Source organism: Saimiri boliviensis, chromosome 13 (genome assembly GCF_048565385.1).
Source record: "Saimiri boliviensis isolate mSaiBol1 chromosome 13, mSaiBol1.pri, whole genome shotgun sequence".
Taxonomy (NCBI): domain Eukaryota; kingdom Metazoa; phylum Chordata; class Mammalia; order Primates; family Cebidae; genus Saimiri; species Saimiri boliviensis.
Window position 1 is genome coordinate 94,840,049 of NC_133461.1, and position 20,256 is coordinate 94,860,304.

Genomic DNA, 20,256 nt, shown 5'->3' on the forward strand with positions numbered 1-20,256 from the left:
TCATATACATATGTAACATATACATGCATAGATTTGTCCCTTTGCATTTCTTGTAGGACAGGTCCAGTGGTAAACAAACTCCCTCAGTTTTTGCTCATCTGGGAATGTCTTGAGAAAAAACGATTCTAAGCTGCATTGAATCTAATGCAAAATTATGGTCTATGATATATATATATATATGCGTATATGTATGATGTGTATATATCATATATACATATATGTATTTATGTATATACATATGTTATATACATATATATGATGTATCAGCTTGCAGATACTAATGTCCTGTAACTTGGCCCTTTTTCAGGAAGGTCATGGCTATAACTAGGCACTGCAAGTTACTATATCCTTACATTCATTGGGATTTTAAATATTGCCCTGGTGAATGCAGCCAACCAGAAGAATACACTTTATGTTTTTACAGATAATTCAAAGACACCAACAAACAAACCTTATGAGGAAAAAAAATTAGCACTTCTGATGAAAGACTACTTAGATAATATAAAACTTGTACATGAGCAAAACTGTATGGTACAGGTTGAGGGAAAAAAAAAAAACCTTTCTTGCTCCTTTTTTTAATTAAAGTCCTGACACTTTAATTAAAAAAGCCTGAGAGCACCTAGGAAAACCAACATTTTCTCTAGCTCATGTGTGAAGAAAATCATCTGGCTTCAGGAATGATACACATGACAAAGAGCTGGTCAATTGAGTATAATTCAATCCACCCCGTCAAAGAGATTGGTTTAGAGACGGACATATGACTCAGTCAAAGCCAGTCAGAGTCAGTGCTGGGATCTGCTGGAAAGATGAGAGAGGCAGGCTAACTCTTCAGCTAGACTTAAATTTAGAGATGCAATAGGCTTTTCTATCATTAGCTAAAAAGGCAAGCTACAATAAAGAGCAAAACCAAGGAACCCGAGTCCCTGGATTGAAGCACCCTAGAAATTAGTTGCCCCTGTGTATGTATATAAGCCAACACATTCTCTCATATGCTAGAGCCAGTATGAGCTGGGTTTTCTGTCACTTGTAGTAAAAAGAGTACTGAATGACACACTCACTTGGAGAAAGGCAGTCATTTGAACAGGTCCCATTTTGAGGTACCTCAAATAATTTCTCAGCTTATTTGAGAAGTCCCAGTAAGCGGAATGGGCTAACAGCCAAATTAGACACCTAGGGCAAACACTGACAGGGACACATATACATTGGAGAAAAAATTATTTTTTTACACTTTAAATACATGCATTTTTTATTTGCCAATCATGCGTCAATAAAGCTAAAGGGGACTATCATTTCCTTGTACATTTTGTATCCAAAAACATAAACCAATAACTGTTTTTTAAAAAATCTATATTCTCTTAAATCATGTAGAAGACAAAAAGCAGAGTTCTGAGACATTGTTACAAAAATGCTAGTTTTTATAACTGTCTATGTATTATCTACACTGATATACTTTTTTCTTTGTACATATTTGAGTTATTCTCTAGTATCTTTTCATTGCAGCTTGCAGAAGTCCCTTTGCATTTCTTGTAGGACAGGTCTAGTGGTAATAAACTTCCTCAGCTTTTGCTTATCAGGGAATATCTTGAGTAAAAAAATTAGGCTACATATTCAAAATTATGGCCTATATATAGTACCCAGATCAGCTTCTAGCATTAAAAATATAGTCTTTTGATTCCATTCTGACCCTTTCGCAAAATGCGTTAGGCTACCACATCTTAGTATTTTCTGCGAATAAGTAAGTATAATTTACAACAACATAGCAGCAGAGAATACATTCACTTTTCATTAAAATCTTCAACTGCTAATTACTTTGATGACAAGTCCTTACTCAGGATTAGGCTCATTTTCAGACATTCAGTTTCAGCTTAAACTCTTCATTCTTCTCACTGCTACCTCGCATCAGCCACTAAGCTTGCACATATGGATTGGAACTGCCAACAAAAAAATAATGATTGCTCTTCAGTAACTGGGCAACTAGAATAATATTTTAAAGGCTTCCAAATCTGTTGGCCACCTGTTCTTACTCTCAGTTTGAGAGAACTCAGACCAGTGAGCTGAACACTGACAGCCATCACTCTATGCAGCCTGCAGCCTCTGGGTCATCTTTTTGTTGCTCAGTTGAGACTGAATGACACATAAGCAGAAACTGAGCCACACCTAATAGTTTGCTACATTAGTAGACTCAGCCCAAATGTTTCTTAAAAATATTCCAATTAAAGGCAACACTAAAGTGACAAAATAAGTAATAAAGAGACCATTCTTGTGACCCACCCAGCCTTGTGATTTTTGAAAGATTCTCTACCTCTGCTGATCCTCTACCTACCTTTTTGTCTGAAGAATATAATAGTAAAACTAGACCACCACCTCCCAGAGCTAACATTTGGGAAATCTTGTGATCCCTAAGCCTGAAAGCTTAGAGTCATGTGGCCCCAGGCAAAGTTATTGGTATTCTGTAATTAAGTTAGGGAGCCAGTTAATATTACTCATACTGTGCCTTTGCAAGTCTATGGTGATTTTCATATTAAAATGTCAAACTGAAAAGAGTAATTTTTTTTTGACACAGTGAGGCTTAGCTTGGAATTTGAATTAATTAGGCTAATGGTTAACTCTGGATTCATATTTACTTTACCAATGCTCTGTATCACATGGTGATATCCTATTTCCTCCAGGAAATTGTTTATGCCATCATAAAATTCTAGCTAATGCCACTAAATGCTAGACATAAGGCATTGCTAATAAATACCATTAAGTGACTATTCAGAAATCAAAAGAAGATAATCTAAATATACTTACTGGAGACAAATGCAAAGATCCTCTGACTGGCTACCATATTCTTTTCTTTCACAGTGTGTCCCTGAATGACTGCTAAGAGTTGCGGTGCAAGGCGGATAGCAGCATAAGGGTAAGAATTAAAGCATCAGTTATAAGGCATCTCTTTATTATTTTTATGCTAACAGAATTAAGGGCTTGTCATCCACCTCAACAGCAAAGATATTCTGAAGCAAGGGATGGTGACACTGTCACGGGTACCAGCCACGCACAGCAGGATGGGGCAGGGGACCTCAAAGTGGACTTCAGAACTCGATAGACTTAAGTCTGAATTCCAGCCCTTTCCAAGTTATTTACGTTATTTTATCTCCCTGAACCGCTGGGTCTCATCTTTCCATAAAGAACTACCAAGAAGTACTTCCCAGGGTTATTAAAGAGAGTAAGTGAGAGAATTACGTATGTAAAATACATTACATAGTGCTTGGATCACTCACAGTGCTTGGCACGCCTTTCCTCTCTTCTGGTCACCCTTAAGCAAATTGCTTCAGAGCATTACTAATAGAGAATGCAGCCCGGAAAAGGTTCTTACCTCCAACCACAAGCCAACTGGAAAGAGCTGCTTGCCATTTGAGTTGACCCTCTCTAGTAAATCCTAGCATCACTTTCATGGCAAGGTAAGTGACTACAAGGGACTGAAAGGAGGAAAGGCACAAACGTCCTCATCAAAGCACTCATGGGTCACAAGAGCACAACCTTCTCTTGCCTCTGATTAAACCTACAGCTGCCTGGGCATTTCCCACAAGAAATGAGACAATCTTCACACATTGGTAGATTTCTCTTACTTCCTATCTCCACCTTGGATGTTGTTTTCTGAGCTCTTCCTTGAAAAACTAAATCATCGGAGAAGCATGTGGCTGTGCCACACCGCTTTACTACCCCCTTATTAATTCCTTGAATGGTAATTGTAAAAACCCGCTAATCTTACTGAGCTACTTACTGCCTGGCTTCTCATGGCATGGTGCTGAGGAATGGAGATTCTAGAAGGTGTTAGGCCATGAGATGTAAAATGAGAAGAACCCATACCAAGACCATTTTTCCAAGAAAGCTTCAATTTAGCCACCATGTAACCAAATTATCATTTGTATTGACCAACCAGAATTGCAGGTCCCAGCAGCATCTGCCCTGAGGAGCTCAAGAAACCCCTTCACCAGCACTGACCCTCTTTACTTCTTCTTTACATCACAAATTAACCTGCAAGTCCAGATTTGCGACGGAATCGTGCTCATGCCCAGGCTGGGAACAGCAGGGAGAGTCCCCAGGAGGCTACGGACCTCAGAGTCCCCATATCACCTCAATTTTCTTTCAACATGAAACGAACTCCCCCTAGGAAACATGCTTAACATCAAAAAGAGTTATAAAGTAGGGCTGGGTGAGGTGGTTCATGCCTGTATTCCCAGCACTTTGGGAGGCCAGGGCAGGCGGATCACATGAGGTCAGGAGTTTGAGACCAACCTGGCCAACGTGGTGAAACCCCATCTCGACAAAAAAAAAAAAAAAAAAAATTATCCAGGCACGGTGGCAAGTGTAATCCCAGCTACTTGGGAGGCTGAAACAAAAGAATGGTTTAAACCTGGGAAGGAGAGGTGGCAGTGAGCCAAGACCATGCCATTACACTATTACACTCCAGCCTGGGCAAAAGAGCAAGAATCCATCTCGGGAGGCTGGTAGGAAACACACAAACACAGAGTTGTAAAATGATGGAGATACACACTGTAGCCTTATAGGAAAAAAAAAACAGAACTCAGACAACTATTTTAAATGTAGTAATAATTCTCTACCTCTAGAACATATAAGATCCCCAGGACAGTCTTCAAAATTTCAGGCTGGCACCACCCCAGACACACAGACTCAGAACCTTTGGGGATGGCTTTGGGTATATGTAGTTTTTTTAAAGCTCCAAATCAAAAGGTGAGAGATACTGGCTTAGTCTACGACTGGTAGTGAGGTGTAAGTCAAACTTGGAATCAGGTTTTCTCATAACGCAGCACTTCTCAAAGTCTACTGGGTGGGCATCGTACCTAAGAAGGTTGACAAATGTCTGGCTGGAAATGGATTCTGTGGAGATGCAAGCTGGGAACCCAGAGGTTAAACAAAACCTCTTTACTTTAGAACTCCCAGAAGCTTCATAGCCTAAGGTACACTGTATCCTACAAGAGAGGAATCCATTGTACAGTATTTTTTTATCACAAGTTATTATTTTATCACAAAGTTATTTTTTGAAAACTGTCTCACAACTAGTAATGTCCAGGAAACACTCTGGGAAATGCTGGTCTCATGTGCTTGTCCTTCAATAATGATCTCAAGAGGTTTCCTGGGAGGTCAGTACCGGGCAAACATTCATTTAAAAATGCGTTTCAGTTCTTGGCCTCAGGGCTTTGCTGACTACACACTGCAGTACAATCGGGGCTGCAGGACCAGAAACAGCAATCACTGCAAGCTGACTCCATTCGAAGACTCATTACAATCCCTTCGGATGCTTTTCAAAATTGCAGGTAACTCGTACCACCCAAGACAGACAGAATCAGAAACTCTGGGGATATGCTTGGCCATCCGTAGTTTTTTTTAAGCTCCAAATCAAAGGCTGAAAAACACTGGCTTAGTCTATGACTGGTAGTGAGGTGTAAATCAAACTTGGAATCAGGTGTTCCCAAAACACAACGCTTCTCAAAGGCCGCTGGGAAGGACTATTGTTCCTAAGAAAGTTGAGAAATGTCATGGGTGATAAGGATGGTGTGCCCCATCTTTCCCCAGCTGGGATGGGACTCCAAATAACTCAATACTTTTCTAACTTAGTCCCAATATAAACAAACGTAAGTCATGTGTAGTAACTATTAAGTTGTGAATGAAGATAAGACTGCACACATCACTGAATTCTTGGAATAATGTTACCAGACATTTTCATGTTCTTAACAATCCCAAAAACTTGCATGTACCTTATTACATACAGATGCCCTATATGATATTCTACTATTAATAGCTAGTGGCAAGGGCATAAATACTCCTGTACTATAAGAGAAACCGGTACTATCTAACCTAGGGGGCTGGTAATGCCACAGTTATCATGGGGCACGGTTTTCTTCTTATTGTTTCTCCTTTGGGGAGTCAGAATTTTATACTTTCAACACAAGTAATAAACTTCTAGCTATGATGGGTTTCATATTTGTGCTACCTTTGTGATCAGCATTACAAAAATACAACAACAGGCCAGGCATGGTGGCTCACACCTGTAATCCCAGCACTTTGGGAGGCCAAGGCAGGTGGATCACTTCAGCTCAGGAGGTCGAGACCAGTTTGGGCAACATGCCAAAACCCCGTTTCTACAAAAAAAAAATACAAAAGTTAGCCAGGCATAGTGGTGCATTCCTATAGTCCCAGCTACTCGAGAGGCTCAGGCAGGAGTCTGGGATTGGGAGGTAGGTTTCAGTGAGCAGAAATCATACCATTACACTCCAGCCTGGGTGATGGGAGTGAAACTTTGTCTTAAAATATATATATATATATATATATATATTTATCTACACACACACACACACACACACACACACACACGCATATACACATACATATATATACACACATGAACCAAAAATGCCATAGGCAGGGTATTCAGTTGACAATGACAAAGTTATTAGTATCATATTAATACTCCTAATATCATATTCTAGCCAGTGTGAACCCATTACAAACACGATTTTTTCTGTAGAGTATTATTTGATTCCAAATAACTCATGAAATAAGTTCACCTAAGCAAACTTCCAAAGAATTCAGTCATTTATTTCCTACACAAATACTGATTAACTAAAAGTAAATATCATCATGAAGATTACCCGAAAATTACACTGTGCCCACACACTCAATCAAATTTACTGAGGGTCTCTCATGTACCAGACAACATTTTAAGAGTTGGAAACACAGCAGTGAACAAGGGATTAAAAACCCCTGCCTTCACAAAGCTTTCATTCTAGATCTAGGAATTCAAATACACACACACACACACACACACACACACACACACACACGTATTTGGAATTTTGCCACTTCAATTTTCTTGCAATATTGGCATTGAAACAAATTACTTCAACTGCTCTGTGCACGACCTGAGTGCAAGACAGGAGACGGGGGTGCGGGGTCGGGGGCAGAGGACCTAGATCCTAGCTGTACTTGTATACATTACCTTAGCTGATATTTTTGTCTCTGAGCCTCAGTTTCCTCATTTGTTCATCCAGTACTGGATTAGAGCCTGACACATTTCTCATTGCACAGTGGTGAATGGTATTTGAAAATGCGTGGGGATGGGGAAGCATCCTGGTTGACACGATCACCGAGTGGGCCCAGGGATGGTGAATGTCCTTTCTGTCACAGGATAAGCCTATCCTGGGGTCATGCAGGTCTTGAGAGTCAAGATCTGCTGACTCTTTTTGTGGTCCTTTCCCAGATGCTGTGCTATTTCATTCTTCCTAGGATTATCTAGGGTGTTATGATCCCTGATTTCTGTTCATTGGGAATAGGTTGGGTAAAGCAGCTGAGGTTTCTTTGAGGGGAAAACCATCTGTCAACATCCTCTCCTCTGAAAACCTCAGACTAGATAAAGCAGGCAGCTTCTAGTTATTCTAAAGCTACCTAAATTGTCAAAATAACCAATTCCATATAGGAAAGTTTTGGGGTTTTTTTTTGCTTTTTTTGAAATGGAGTCTCTCTGTCACCCCGGTTGGAGCACACTGGCCCAATCTTGGCTCACTGCAACCTCTGTCTCCTGGGTTCAAGCGATTCGTCTGTGTCAGCCTCCTGAGTAGCTGGAACTTCAGGCACGCACTACCATACCCCGTTAGTTTTGGTGTTTTTAGTATAGATGGAGTTTCATCATGTTGGCCAGGCTGGTCTTGAACTCCTGACTTCAAGTGACCCTCCTGCTCTGGCCTCCTAAAGTGCTGAGATTACAAGTGTGAGCCACTGTGCCCAGCCTAGGAAAGTTTTTTCATACCCAAAGCTCAAATAAATAAAACGATCATGTCAACTAGATCTAATTTACACTAGGATTTAGCTAGTTTGTGCTAATTTGATTCCAACTTGTTACAAAAAGTTGTTAGTACAGTCCTGGTTTTGAGATTTATAGCATCATTCTGAAGTCTGAAGTGAGTAACTATAAAATATTTTGCAAACAAATCATTAATCCATCGAAAACAGTTTGTGGAAAAAATATGTGAACAAAACCAAAAAGTTTAAGAAAATCTTATCATGTACATAGTGTAGTTAAACAGCTATTCTCTTCTTCCTCATCAGCAGACACAATGCAATACTGCCCAGGAAGTTAAAGTCAGGCCTCTGTAGCTTCGACATATCACAAACGAAAGAAGGAATTTTTACCTCCTACCAATTAAGTTGAAATGTCAGCCTATTATCTCTGCCTCCTGCCCAAGGGCAGTAACATTATATTCTCTCTCTTTAGAGGTATTTAACCCCTAACCTGCCATTAAGACACAAATTTGGGTGGCCGAGGGCAACAGAAGAATTGCAAAATATCCCCAGAAAGATTCTTTTACCTAAATTGATGGTTACTAAACCATACGCTGAGGTACCTCTAGGCATCAAAGGGAAGTCACAGAGACACCTTGGGATATTTTAATTTGGGGGCAGAATGTAGTAATGGTAGATATCTGTTGGACATACAGTCAACATTAGATTAAGCTACATTGCTTTTGGCTATTTATCTTTGCACAACCACCTTTTTAGTGGTTTCTGTAATGAACACAATTGCTGCACAAAATAGAGTGGTGTCTAATCTGATTCCAAGGTTAAGACATCGTGCAGTGCAGAACACACCCCATTGTTAAATAATTGTGGTCAAGAATAAGATAAAACTATTATTTTTTCCTTTATCATATTATTTTCTCAAACAGCTTCTAAGTTCTTAGGACATAAATATTCACAGCTGATGGACCTAACTAATTTTATTTTATTTTAATTTTTTTGAGATGGAGTCTCATTCTGGTCTCCAGGCTGGAATGTAGCAGTGCAGTCTCGGCTTACCACAACCTCTGCCTCCCTGGTTCAAGCAATTCTCCTGCCTCAGCCTCCCAAGTAGTTGGGACTACAAGTGCACGTCATCATGCCTGGCTAATTTTTCTATTTTTAGTAGAGACGCTGTTTCACTGTGTTGGCTAGGTTGGTCTCAAATTCCTGACCTCGTGATCCGCCTGCCTCGGCCTCCAAACGTGCTGGGATTACAGGGGTGAGCCAACACACAGAGCCCTAAGCACTTAATTTTTAACCTTAGGTATTTCTTTTTTTCAAGGGATTTTGGAAAAATTGAGACACTAATGGCACTATGAACCAAGAACGCTGAAGAACCTCTGAACTAAACCTCTTGGTCAATCCCCAAAATAGGGCAGAGAATAGGAAAGGTTCTTTCTCCCAGAGCTGGTATTTAGAATAAGAGATCCGGCCCTGGACCTAACCTCCTCACAAAGCCACAGCAGCACCAAGAGCTGGAGTGTTCTCACTGCCAGTGGAAGGTCAGGGCCAGTGGTCATCAGCTCTCCACATTTTATGACTGCTGCCCTCTTTGTGTCTGGAGGTTCAAGGACAGAAGGGAAGAATGACTTCAATACACTCTAAATAAAGCCTGCAAGCTAAAGGCCAATAGACTTCAATTTTCATTCTAAACTTATAAATGTGGGCTCTTCAAAATAATTCACCATGAGAGAAAATGTAAGCATACTGTAAGAAATCAGTGATTGCTACTCACGGTCTCTTTTGGGCCTTTAAATTCATCCATCTTCAATTTATTCAACTAAAGTCCAACCACGTAACAAAGATTAGGTAGGAAATTCGGCTATAAGCCAAACCATCTTAATTGTAGAAAGGGAGTTTCAAGAATATTAATTTCATTGTGGACTAGTAATTGACTGATAGGGATCAAAAGTAAGGGTTTAGTCAGGGTGGAGTGGCTCAGACCTGTAATCCAGCACTTTGGGAGGCTGAGGCAGAAGGATCGCTTGAGCCCAGGAATTTGAGACAGGGTTGGCCATGATAGTGAGATCCCTTCTCCACAGAAAATATTTAAATATAAAAATAAAATAATATAAAGGGATAAAAGCAACCTTTCTTATTAGTTTTAGGGAGAAAATAGTAGCTATATAATATTTTTAAAAAAACTGCCATCATCTTAACTGAATCATCAAAATTAGCATCAATGAGGAACAGGTGATACTTCGATAAAAATGCATTATTTATGTAGAATTCCTGTTCAGAATGGGTAACCTCAATTCAGTCCTGAGAATCACTCATCTAACCCAAAATGAAAAATATCTTTAAAGGAAGAAAGAAGATTGTGTACTTCAAAAACATTTTCACAAAAGACAAAGAAAAGCTATGAAAATGCTTCAGGTTAAAGGAACAGAGAGACATAATAACAAAATGCAATCCCTGATGTTAGTATTAGAGGGGAAAACACTGTAAAGAACATTAAGTCAATTTACAAAACCACAACAGTGGGCACTGGGCAAATTCAAATAAAGTTTAAGTTTACTGATGTTGATACTTGCACTTTTGTAATATGAAAAAACATCCTTATTCTCAGGAAATACACTACTTAGCAGTAAGGGACTATGATGCATAAACTTATTCTCAAATGGTTCAGATAAAATAGTACGTATACTTACGTGTGTATGTATGTATATGTATATATATATATGAGAGTGAAGAAAGAAAGATCATGGATAAAAAGCAAATGGGCAGTGGGTGTGGCTCATGCCTGTAATCCCAGCATTCTAGGATTCCAAGGAAGGTGTATTACTTGAGGCCAAGAATTCGAGACCGGCCTGGCGAAATCCAGTTTCTACAAAACAATACAAAATTTTAAGCAGATGTGGTGGCACACATGTGCGGTCCCTGCTACTTAGGAGGCTGAGGTGGGAGGATCTCTTGAGCACAGGAGAGAAAGGCTGCAGTGAGCCAAGATCATGCCACTGCACCATTGCACTCCAGCCTGGGCAACAAAGGCAGACTCGGTCTCATACAAAAAAAAAAGTAAATGATGTAAAATGTTAACAGGCAAATTGAAGTTAAGAACACATAAGTTCTTTGTATTATTTTTATTTTTGTGACTCTCTTATACAGGCCATGCCCCATTTACGATGGTTCCACTTAAATTTTTCTACTTTACATTGGGTTTATTAGGGTATTAAATGTTTTTTGACTTTCACTATTTTTTACTTATCTGGATCTAACCCCATCATTAAGTCAAAGAGCATCTGTAATTTGAAATTATTTCCAAATAGTTTCAGAAAGTAAAATGATCGTGTACCACTTTGGGATACAAGAAGCTAACTGCTTATGTAACTAAACAGGATGCCTGTACCACAGCTAACAAATGCATGATATGTATCAGAAATATATGCGCTTAATGACAGGAAGTTCACTATCAATCAACAGTGTGATGGTACCAGAGCACATCAACAGAAGTTCTCAGTCATCAGCCTGCTGAAGACTCTGCAATATGTGATATACATGATACACAGGAACAGTGAAAATAACTAAAGATACCAAATTAAAATGAAGAAGATATACAGGGACCTGACTAAGGTTTACCATATAGAAATAAAGTCTGCACCATTCTGTGGTCCTCTCAGCACTGAACCACAACAACTAGGCTCCTCAGATGATTCCATTCTTAGGTCTGGAGTGGAGCCGGGGGATCCCAATTGCTCTCAAGTGCCCTAGAAGATAGCTGCAGATGCCCGAAGGACCACACCATGGCTACAGGTTCTAGCTGACCCTTTGAACGCTGGGAAGCCCCAGCTCCCATTAATGTACATGGTTTTTTCTTTTGAGGAAGTCTGCAGATTTCTTTACAGGCTATAAATAACATCAAGAAGGGTGGTTTCCAACTTAAATCAAATGATCTGATGACTCAGTACAGAGAAAAAGATGCTAGGGTTAAAGGACACTTTGTATCTCCTCTGAGTCTGCCCAGAAAATTCCTACACATCCTCCAAGAATTCTGCTCAAGCATCATTTTTGGGAGGATTCCTACATTCCCTTCCTCTGGGCTGGATGAGAGCACCTCATTTTGCTCCACAAGACCATCTGTCTCAGGACCCTTCTCAACCTCGTGCTGAAACTGTTAATTTTCCTTCCTTGTCTCTCCCTCTAGGCTGCTTTATGAAGGGAGAAGGGCCGGACTGGTGACTTGGAGACAGACTATCCGAACTCAGCTGGGGACATCAGGAATTCAGGGTGCTGGTGGGATATGCCGTGAAGATGGTCGGAAGTGTGCATCTCAGAGGAGTGGTTTGAGCTAAGGGTACAAATTTGGAAGTTAGCAGTTTGGATAAAAGTTCGCCACTTAGACCAGAAGCAACTACACAGATGAAAGAGAATGAGAACAGAAAAATATGGACGGCTAGAGAATGTCAATAATTAAGGCATGGAAAAGGAGACTATGAAGAAACAGCCAGAGGTGTATGATAAAGCTACCAGAGCTTATTGTTGCAGTATAGAAGTAAGGCAAAGGAAATGAGTTTCAACGATACTTTGACAGTCAAAATGTCACATGATGAAAAGTCAAGTAACAGCTAGTATACAGAATCCAACACTAAATACTAAAATAAGAGTTAAAATGTGATCTGAATTACAGTGAGATGGACGATAACACTGAGACTGAAAAACACAACCAGGACTTCAAAGGAAGAAAAATGAGGTGACCATATCTACAGAAAGAACTGAAGCTGCCCAAATGCACTAAGCTAGTCCGCACCCAGGTAGCATCCTCATTCCAGCTTTAGGTCGTGACTCAAATTAGGACACACATGAATTTTCCAAGATGATAGGTAAGAGTTTTATTTCACTTTGCTGCAAATACATATGATAAAAGTCAAACATTATACATTACGTGATGGTATTTTGTTGTTGTTGAGGCAGAATTTTGCTCTTGTCACCCAGGCTGAAGTGCAATGGCATTATCTCAGCTCACTGCAACCTCCACCTCCCAGGTTCAAGTGATTATCCTGCCTCAACTTCCGAAGTAGCTGGGATTACAGGCATCCGCCACCAAGTCCAGCTAATTTTTTAGTAAAGACAGTGTTTCACCATGTCACCCAGGCTGATCTCAAACTCCTGACCTCAGGTTATCCACCTACCTTGGCTTCCCAAAGTGCTGGGATTATAGGTATGAGCCACCACACCCAGCCTTTAATTTTAATTTAATCTATTTCCTACTGTCAGGACCATTATTCCTTTATTTATACCCATCCTATAGTCTTGGCATAAGGTTGGCTATTCACATGTTTTATAAAGTTAGAAAACACATATGATGATACAAGGAGTCCAGTCTGCAAGTTTTTATCATATATGAGATTTTGGTTCTGCAGGCTTTTCATCAATTTTGTGGGACATTTTTCCAATAGATTCCTTTCATGCATAAGCGAGCCTCGTTGATTTCTGTTTCTTGTACCCAAGAATCCTAAGTAACAAACATTTTATTTTGCTAATAAATTTTTTACATTAACTATCATTAATTTCATTAACCATTCTATTTTAAATTTTAGTAAATAAGAAAAAAAGGCCAGACCCTCAAAGTAAAGGTTATCCCTTTAGAGTGAATATTAGCTCTTTGAAAACAACACCCTATTTTCCTCTTTTCTCTGTGGATGACTGGAACCTTCACCAGAGCCTGGATTCCAATCCAAGAATTGGTACTTGGTAACCACAAAGCACATTTAAAGCCCAGTACATAGTAAGAAGTCTCAATATATGTTTGCGAGTTGAAAATATACAACTCTTTATTAAAACATTTAAGGACAGGCCGGGCGCAGTGGCTCAAGCCTGTAATCCCAGCACTTTGGGAGGCTGAGGCAAGTGGATCACGAGGTCAAGATATCGAGACCATCCTGGTCCACATGGTGAAACCCCGTCTCTACTAAAAATACAAAAAATTAGCTGGGCACGGTGGCACGTGCCTGTAATCCCAGCTACTCAGGAGGCGGAGGCAGGAGAATTGCCTGAACCCAGGAGGCAGAGGTTGCGGTGAGCCGAGATCGTGCCATTGCACTCCAGCCTGGGTAACAAGAGCGAAACTCCGTCTCAAAAAAAAAAAAAAAAAAAAAAATTTAAAGATCAACATTAATATTTCTATTTACCATTTATTTTAAGAACTTAAACATTCTTTTAAGAAAAATATTTAAAGTATCAGCTTGAATGAGATATTTGCCTACTGGAAGAGAAGAATTTCATTTTCCCTGGGGGACTTGACTACATGATCATGTTCGTAATGTTAAAGTATCTGTCCCTGCACAGTGGCTCACACCCATAATCCCAGCACTTTGGGAGGCCAAGGCAGGACCCTGTTTCAACAAAAATACATGAAAGTACCAACTGAGCATTCTGTTTCCACGGGTTTTAATTCTTTCCTTTGTCCACCTTCCACCCTAATTTTCACTCCCTCTCTTATCCCAGACTTCTCTATGTAACTCCATCAGGTTCTTGCCTCCCTTTCTCATTTTCAGCTAACACATTCCTAGGCTGACGTGATTCAAGTTCCATTTATTTTTTTGACACAGGGTCTTACTGTGTCACCCAGGCTATAGTGCAGTGGTGCCGTCTCAGCTCACTACAGTCTCAACCTTTCTGGCTGAAGGGATCCTCCCAACCCCAGCCTCCCAGGGAGCTGTGACTACAGGCATGTGCCACCACAACCAACTAATTTTTTAAAATATTTTTAAAGACACAGGGGTCTCATCATGTTGTCCCAGTTGGTCTTGAACTCCCGGGCTCAAGCAATTTGGCTGCACTGTCCTCCCAGAGTGCGGGATTACAGATGTGAGACACCATGCCCAGCTCCATTTTCAATTCTTCAAGGAAAGGTATTACATTGTGGGTCAGAAACTTGGAGTGAAAAGAGAGCTAGTTCCTACATGTCAGCTGAACGTTCTGAAACTGCATTCTTTCAAAGACCAGTGTGATATTTACAGTTTTAGAGTCATGATTTTTCACAAGAAAGGACTGTTGATGTGATGAGGAGGAAAATGTAAAAGCTTAAAATAGTTGGTTTCTTATGAACAATCAAATGAAACCCTGGAAAGTGCCATGTCCCCTGCCTATGACAGAACAAACATTTCTGCTCTTAATCATAAAAGTAATTTTTAAGTATTACACAAGTATTTCTGATGAGCAATACGATCCCATTATCTTTGCTGAAGGAAAACAAGTGAGAAAGTAATTCTGAATCAGATTTTAACTGCAAATACACGCAATAACTCGAAAAAAGGAAAAGGAAAAAAGGATAGCAAGGTCTAAAATTAAGTTCCAAAGATCTTACCAATGTAAATACAGTTTGTTTTCATACATAACACATTTCAAAATCAAAAGCGATTTAAAAAATCTGAGCAAAGGAAAAATAAGCTCAGACAATGAAAAGTCTAGGAAAACATCAAAGAAATTACTTTCCATTATTTTTACTTTTAAAGGATAATCTTTATACAAACAGGTACTTTGCCTTACTTACTTTTTATTTTAATTAATTGTAAAATTTAAATTTTTACTTTAAATTTACCTAATATTTACCATCTTAACCATTTTTAAGTGTACACTCCAGTAGCAGTAAATACAGTTCTCTAGTGCTAAATTCATTCACTGTTGTGCAACCAACTCCAAATCTTTTTCATCCTGCAAAACTGTAACTCTGTACCCATTAAACAAGTGCCCATTCTTGCCTCCCACAGCCCCTGTCATCTCTCATTCTACTCTGTCTCTATAAATGTGACTACTCTAGCTAGGGACCACATATTAATGGAATCACACAGTATTTGTCATTTTGTGACTGGCTAATTTCACATAGCATAATGTCTCAAAGTACATCCATATTTTAGAACGTGTCAGAATTTCCCTCCTTTTTAAGGCTGAAGAATATTCCATTACATAGATACACATACTGCATCTTGTTCATCCATTCATCTGTTAATGGATATTAGGGCTGCCTCTACCTCCTTTCACTTACTTTTTTGTTTTTGTTGAGAGGAGGTCTTACTGCCACCCAAGCTGAAATATATGATGTGATCCTAGCTCACTCCAGCCTCAGCCTCCTGGGCTCAAGCAATCCTTCCACCTTCCCTCCCAAGTAGCTGGGACTACAGGCATAAGCCACCACACCAGGCTAGTTTTATTTATTTATTTATTTTTGTAGAGATGGGGTCTTCTAACTATGTTGCCCTTGCTGGTCTTGAACTCCTGAGCTCAAGTGATCCTCCCATCTCAGCCTCCCAAAGTGTTCAGATTACAGATATGAGCTGGAGCATTTAGCCTTCACTTCTTTTTAAACAATTAATTTAACTAAGCAGGTACAGTCCTGGAGTCTGATCCCTTGCCTCCAAGGCAGCAAAGAAAATACAAATGTTAGAAAGAAGAAAGTAAGGGAAAGGTTGGTATACCGTAAAGAGTGCAGCAAATGATAACATTGCTAGATTCTGATGAGGGTTTTCAGACACCAGCGACTTCTTCAAACCTTTGTTTGCGAATATGAATAGGAACATACATATGCTAAACGCTAAAAATGCAGGAACCATACCTACTTTGAGGGCCATCATGGCCAAAGGACAAACATCTAACCTGTAAAAAATTATAAGCAATAGGGAAAATAAGGCAACAGAGAGGCGCAGAATGGCCCAGCCCCATCCTAGACAGGGGCTCAGCAAAGGTTTCCCCTTTGCGCACCTCCCAAGCTGAGTCTCAAGAAGGAGCAAGAGTCTGGAGGGTCAAGAGGAAGGGCAAGACACTGCAGATAGGGGACAGCGGAATAAGACAGAGGAGAGAAGGTGCAACACAGGCTTGGAGGTAGAATCCAACTCCATGAAAAGGGAATCCCAATAAGCAGAGCTCAAAACAGAAAGGGAAAGGCAAGCAACAAGACCTGATTAACGATCAATCAACAGGAAGAAACAAAAAACCTGCTGAAAGGCATGCACTGTGGGATACCCATTCCTGTGCCAGGGTGAACCTCCTGGAGTGGCCTTGTCTGCAGAAAACCAGTGTTGGCCCAGGAGTATAAATTTAAATTAAAACTAAAGCAGTGAAAGCTAACACTGATTAAAAGTTCATAGACTTCATGGCACTCCTCATTCCATTCATAACAGTATTTTAAAAGGCAAAAATAAATCCTCAAAAAGACCACTTTATAAAATCCAAACTTACTTATTCTCTGGCTTTTCAAATAGGAGCAACTTCCCAAGTTACTACATTATAGTTTTACATTATCATTTACTTATAACATCTGCTTCCTTCCAAAACGAATGCATCAGCTACTATTTTATGTTATTTGCTACTCATGCTTCACCGACTGATGGAACTGCAAAGGGCATCTAAGATTGTGTGTCTACAGAGTTTTTAGCCCCCAGATGCTCCAGGAGGAGCTGCATCACCAAAATGGGAAAGGAAAGGTCTGTGCCCTGCTCAGGGGTGACTTCAGGAGACCACTGTGTGAACAGTCATGACAATGCAGTAACACCTGCCAGCCAAGAAGAATGTGGGTGGTGCTAGAGGAGTCAGTGGAACCATCTTCAGATAGGCGACACCTTTTATGTACTTTTCCATTCATTCACTCACTCATTCATTCTCTTGTTCAGTGTCTTGGAAGAGTCAGGCACTGGTTCTCAGGTTAGAGTTGTTCATACAGCAACACTTCATCATAGGAATTACCACTGAGGTGAGGTTTGAAGCTCCCTGGTTAGTAATGAGAAGAAAGTATACTAGGTAGAAAGAGGGAGGAGAACAATACAGCTTAAAGGAGTGGCAGCTGGGGACTGAGCAGGAGAAGGGTCAGAGGTGGGAGACAGGAACAGGTGGAGCCAAGAGCACAGGTCAGGGGACAGGGAGCATGGAAAGCCAGCAGCAGCTTCTTTTCCTTGATAGGAGGAAAGGAATAAGATGTAGAAATGTGCTTGCATTTCAAGGTAGGGAAAGGCAGGAAATACATCAAAGGGCAGTGACAAGATAGAGTCGATGAGCAGTGACAAGATACAAGGTGGCCGTAAAAATGGCAAGCAAAGGCCAGGTGTGGTGTCTCACACCTATAATCCCAGCACTCTGGGAGGCCAAGGCAGGTGGATCACTCGAGGTCAGGAGTTCAAGACCAGCCCTGCTAATATAGTGAAACCCCGTGTCTACCGAAAATATAAAAATTAGCCAGGTGTGGTCACACACGTCTGTAATCCCAGCTACTCAGGGGGCTGAGGCAGGAGAATTGCTTGAACCCAGGAGGTGGAGGTTGCAGTGAGCCAAGACTGTGCCACTGCTCTCCAGCCTGGGCAACAGAGCAAGAATCCATCTCAAAAAAAACCAAATAAAAAATGGTGAGCAGCAACTGACCAAGAAGGAACCATGGTAGACCAAGCTCTATGAAGGACGTGTTTAACACACAAAGCTACCCCTGTTGCAAAACTTACGTCCTAATGTTACTAAATGTCGAATGAAACAATTAACTCCCCTTGCTGGATCCCATGATCACCAAGCATGGACTGGTGTGGGGTAGGTCTATCTTCCCATAGAGAAAGGAAACAACTCGTTGACTGTTTTCTCAATGTGCATGTTGGTTTCTTGCAAGTCTGGTGAAGTTCCGCTGCTGAAGGAGGTTCAAGCCCTGAGTCTATAAAATTAAGCAGCAGTTCCGGGAAAACAAAGGCTGTCCCAAGCTAGACCCTGGTAGGGCCTCTCAGCAACTTAGCAACATCCCTGATCTCTGTACGGTGACTCAGCAGCATTGCAACCGCTGCATAATCCAGCCTATACCAGGCAGCCCTGCTTATCTGCTCCCCAAGTGGTCCCTGTCCTCCTACTCTGGTAACTTAACTTTGGAGCAGAAACTTTGCACCTGCCCAAGCAGACCTTCATCAGCATTGGATTCCTTCTCTCTCTCTCTCTCTCTCTCTTTTTCTCCCTGAGGCAGAGTCTCACTCTTGTTGCCCAGGCTGGAGTGCAGTGGCACGATCCACCTGCCTCTGCCTCCCAGATGCTGGGATTACAATTGTGAGCTACCACACCTGACCTACTCCTCTATTCTGTAAAGTTTACTTTAACTGTGTTCTGGTATTATCTCAAGGTCTTAATAATTATGGTCTATGTGGTGCTGTAATGACATTGTTCTCTTTTACATCATCCAAGTCATTCTCAAAAACATTAAACATGACAAGGCCCAAGATTAGGACAGTTCCATATGCCCTTCAAATTGGCCCTGAATCGCTTAAGCCTCTTAACCATTTGATTTTTCTACTTAGAAAAGGATTTGGGAGGAATTCTCCTTCAGTTATTTTTGTTCGTATTATTAACTTTTGGCCAAGGTTTTTTATAATTTTTTCTATTGTTAGTAACTGAAATATAGTCCTTTATAAAACTCTACACACACCTTCATTTAAGTACAGGGCAGTTGATAATTATAAAATCAGATCATCATCAACTACGTCGGCTTTCATTATTTTATCTTAATAGTGTAGTAAGGTTTTTGTTTTTGTTTTTGTTTTTTTAAAGCAAAACCATCAAGCAAACCTCTAGAGACATTTGTTAAATGAAGAAGGAAGGTGAAGGGCGCTTTCTGAAGATATGTGTCTGCCGAGTGCAGCTTACCTATTTTCAATTTTATGTCTATTGAATCAGTTCTAGACAGAAAAAAAAAAAAAAGAAGACTTGTCTGCTGCAGATAGGAACCATATACACAGCTTCCTGTTTCAGACCATTGCATGTCAACGTTAATGACAGTTTTGAGGTACTTGTTTCATTTTGTATATTTAAGTTTAGTTTTGTCAGATGTAATAAAATATCTTATTGCATAGAAACTCAAAATTACTGGTTACAAGAGCACAACTAAAACAAGGTTCCAAAGATTTACATTTGTCCCCAGACTAAAACCAAGCTTGCAATCCCTAAGTGTACTATTCTCAAAGAGTTCTACACAGCGTCCTCTCTAAGACATTTTAAGTAAGAAAAAAAGCTCATTCTTCAATTTGCTAAACCATGGTATATAAATAATTATTTTGTAGCAAAGTCAAAATTAGAGTAACTATTTGATGATAGGGTGAGTATTTTAGAAAGCTCAATATCCTGTCCCAATTTCCAATGGGAGAACACATGTTCCTATGTAAGTGAATTCTTTTAAAAAGATGTAACTGTTCCAGCTCTCTGATTGGTTTAAGTTACTTGCCACTCTGAGAAGAGATATATGCTTAGAAAGCTCAGAAAGTTAGATACAGATGGAGCTGTTACAGTCTTTAACAAGTCAATGAAAAGGATTTAATGGAGCCAAGTAATTGTATTATTTTGGGAAAACTACCAGTATGTTGAAGTAATAACTTGTTATTAAGCAAATTATTCAAAGTAAAATGAAGTTTAACACATTTCAAACATAGCCAGAATATTGAATACAAAGTAAGTATACCATGCAAAGGT

General features: G+C 40.1%; 1 protein-coding gene across 10 annotated transcripts in view; it reads right to left on the reverse strand.

Annotated features, from left to right (window-relative positions):
• CSGALNACT1 (chondroitin sulfate N-acetylgalactosaminyltransferase 1) overlaps positions 1 to 20,256 on the reverse strand; it is a 379,255-nt gene that overhangs the window by 201,898 nt on the left and 157,101 nt on the right. Inside the window, exon 3 of one of the 10 annotated variants that reach the window (XM_074384023.1) lies at positions 6,054 to 6,146. The exons of the other annotated variants lie outside the window; for them this stretch is intronic. The gene's annotated coding sequence lies outside the window, so the exon portion shown is untranslated. The remainder of the gene's footprint in view (positions 1 to 6,053; positions 6,147 to 20,256) is intronic. 10 annotated transcript variants of the gene reach the window in all.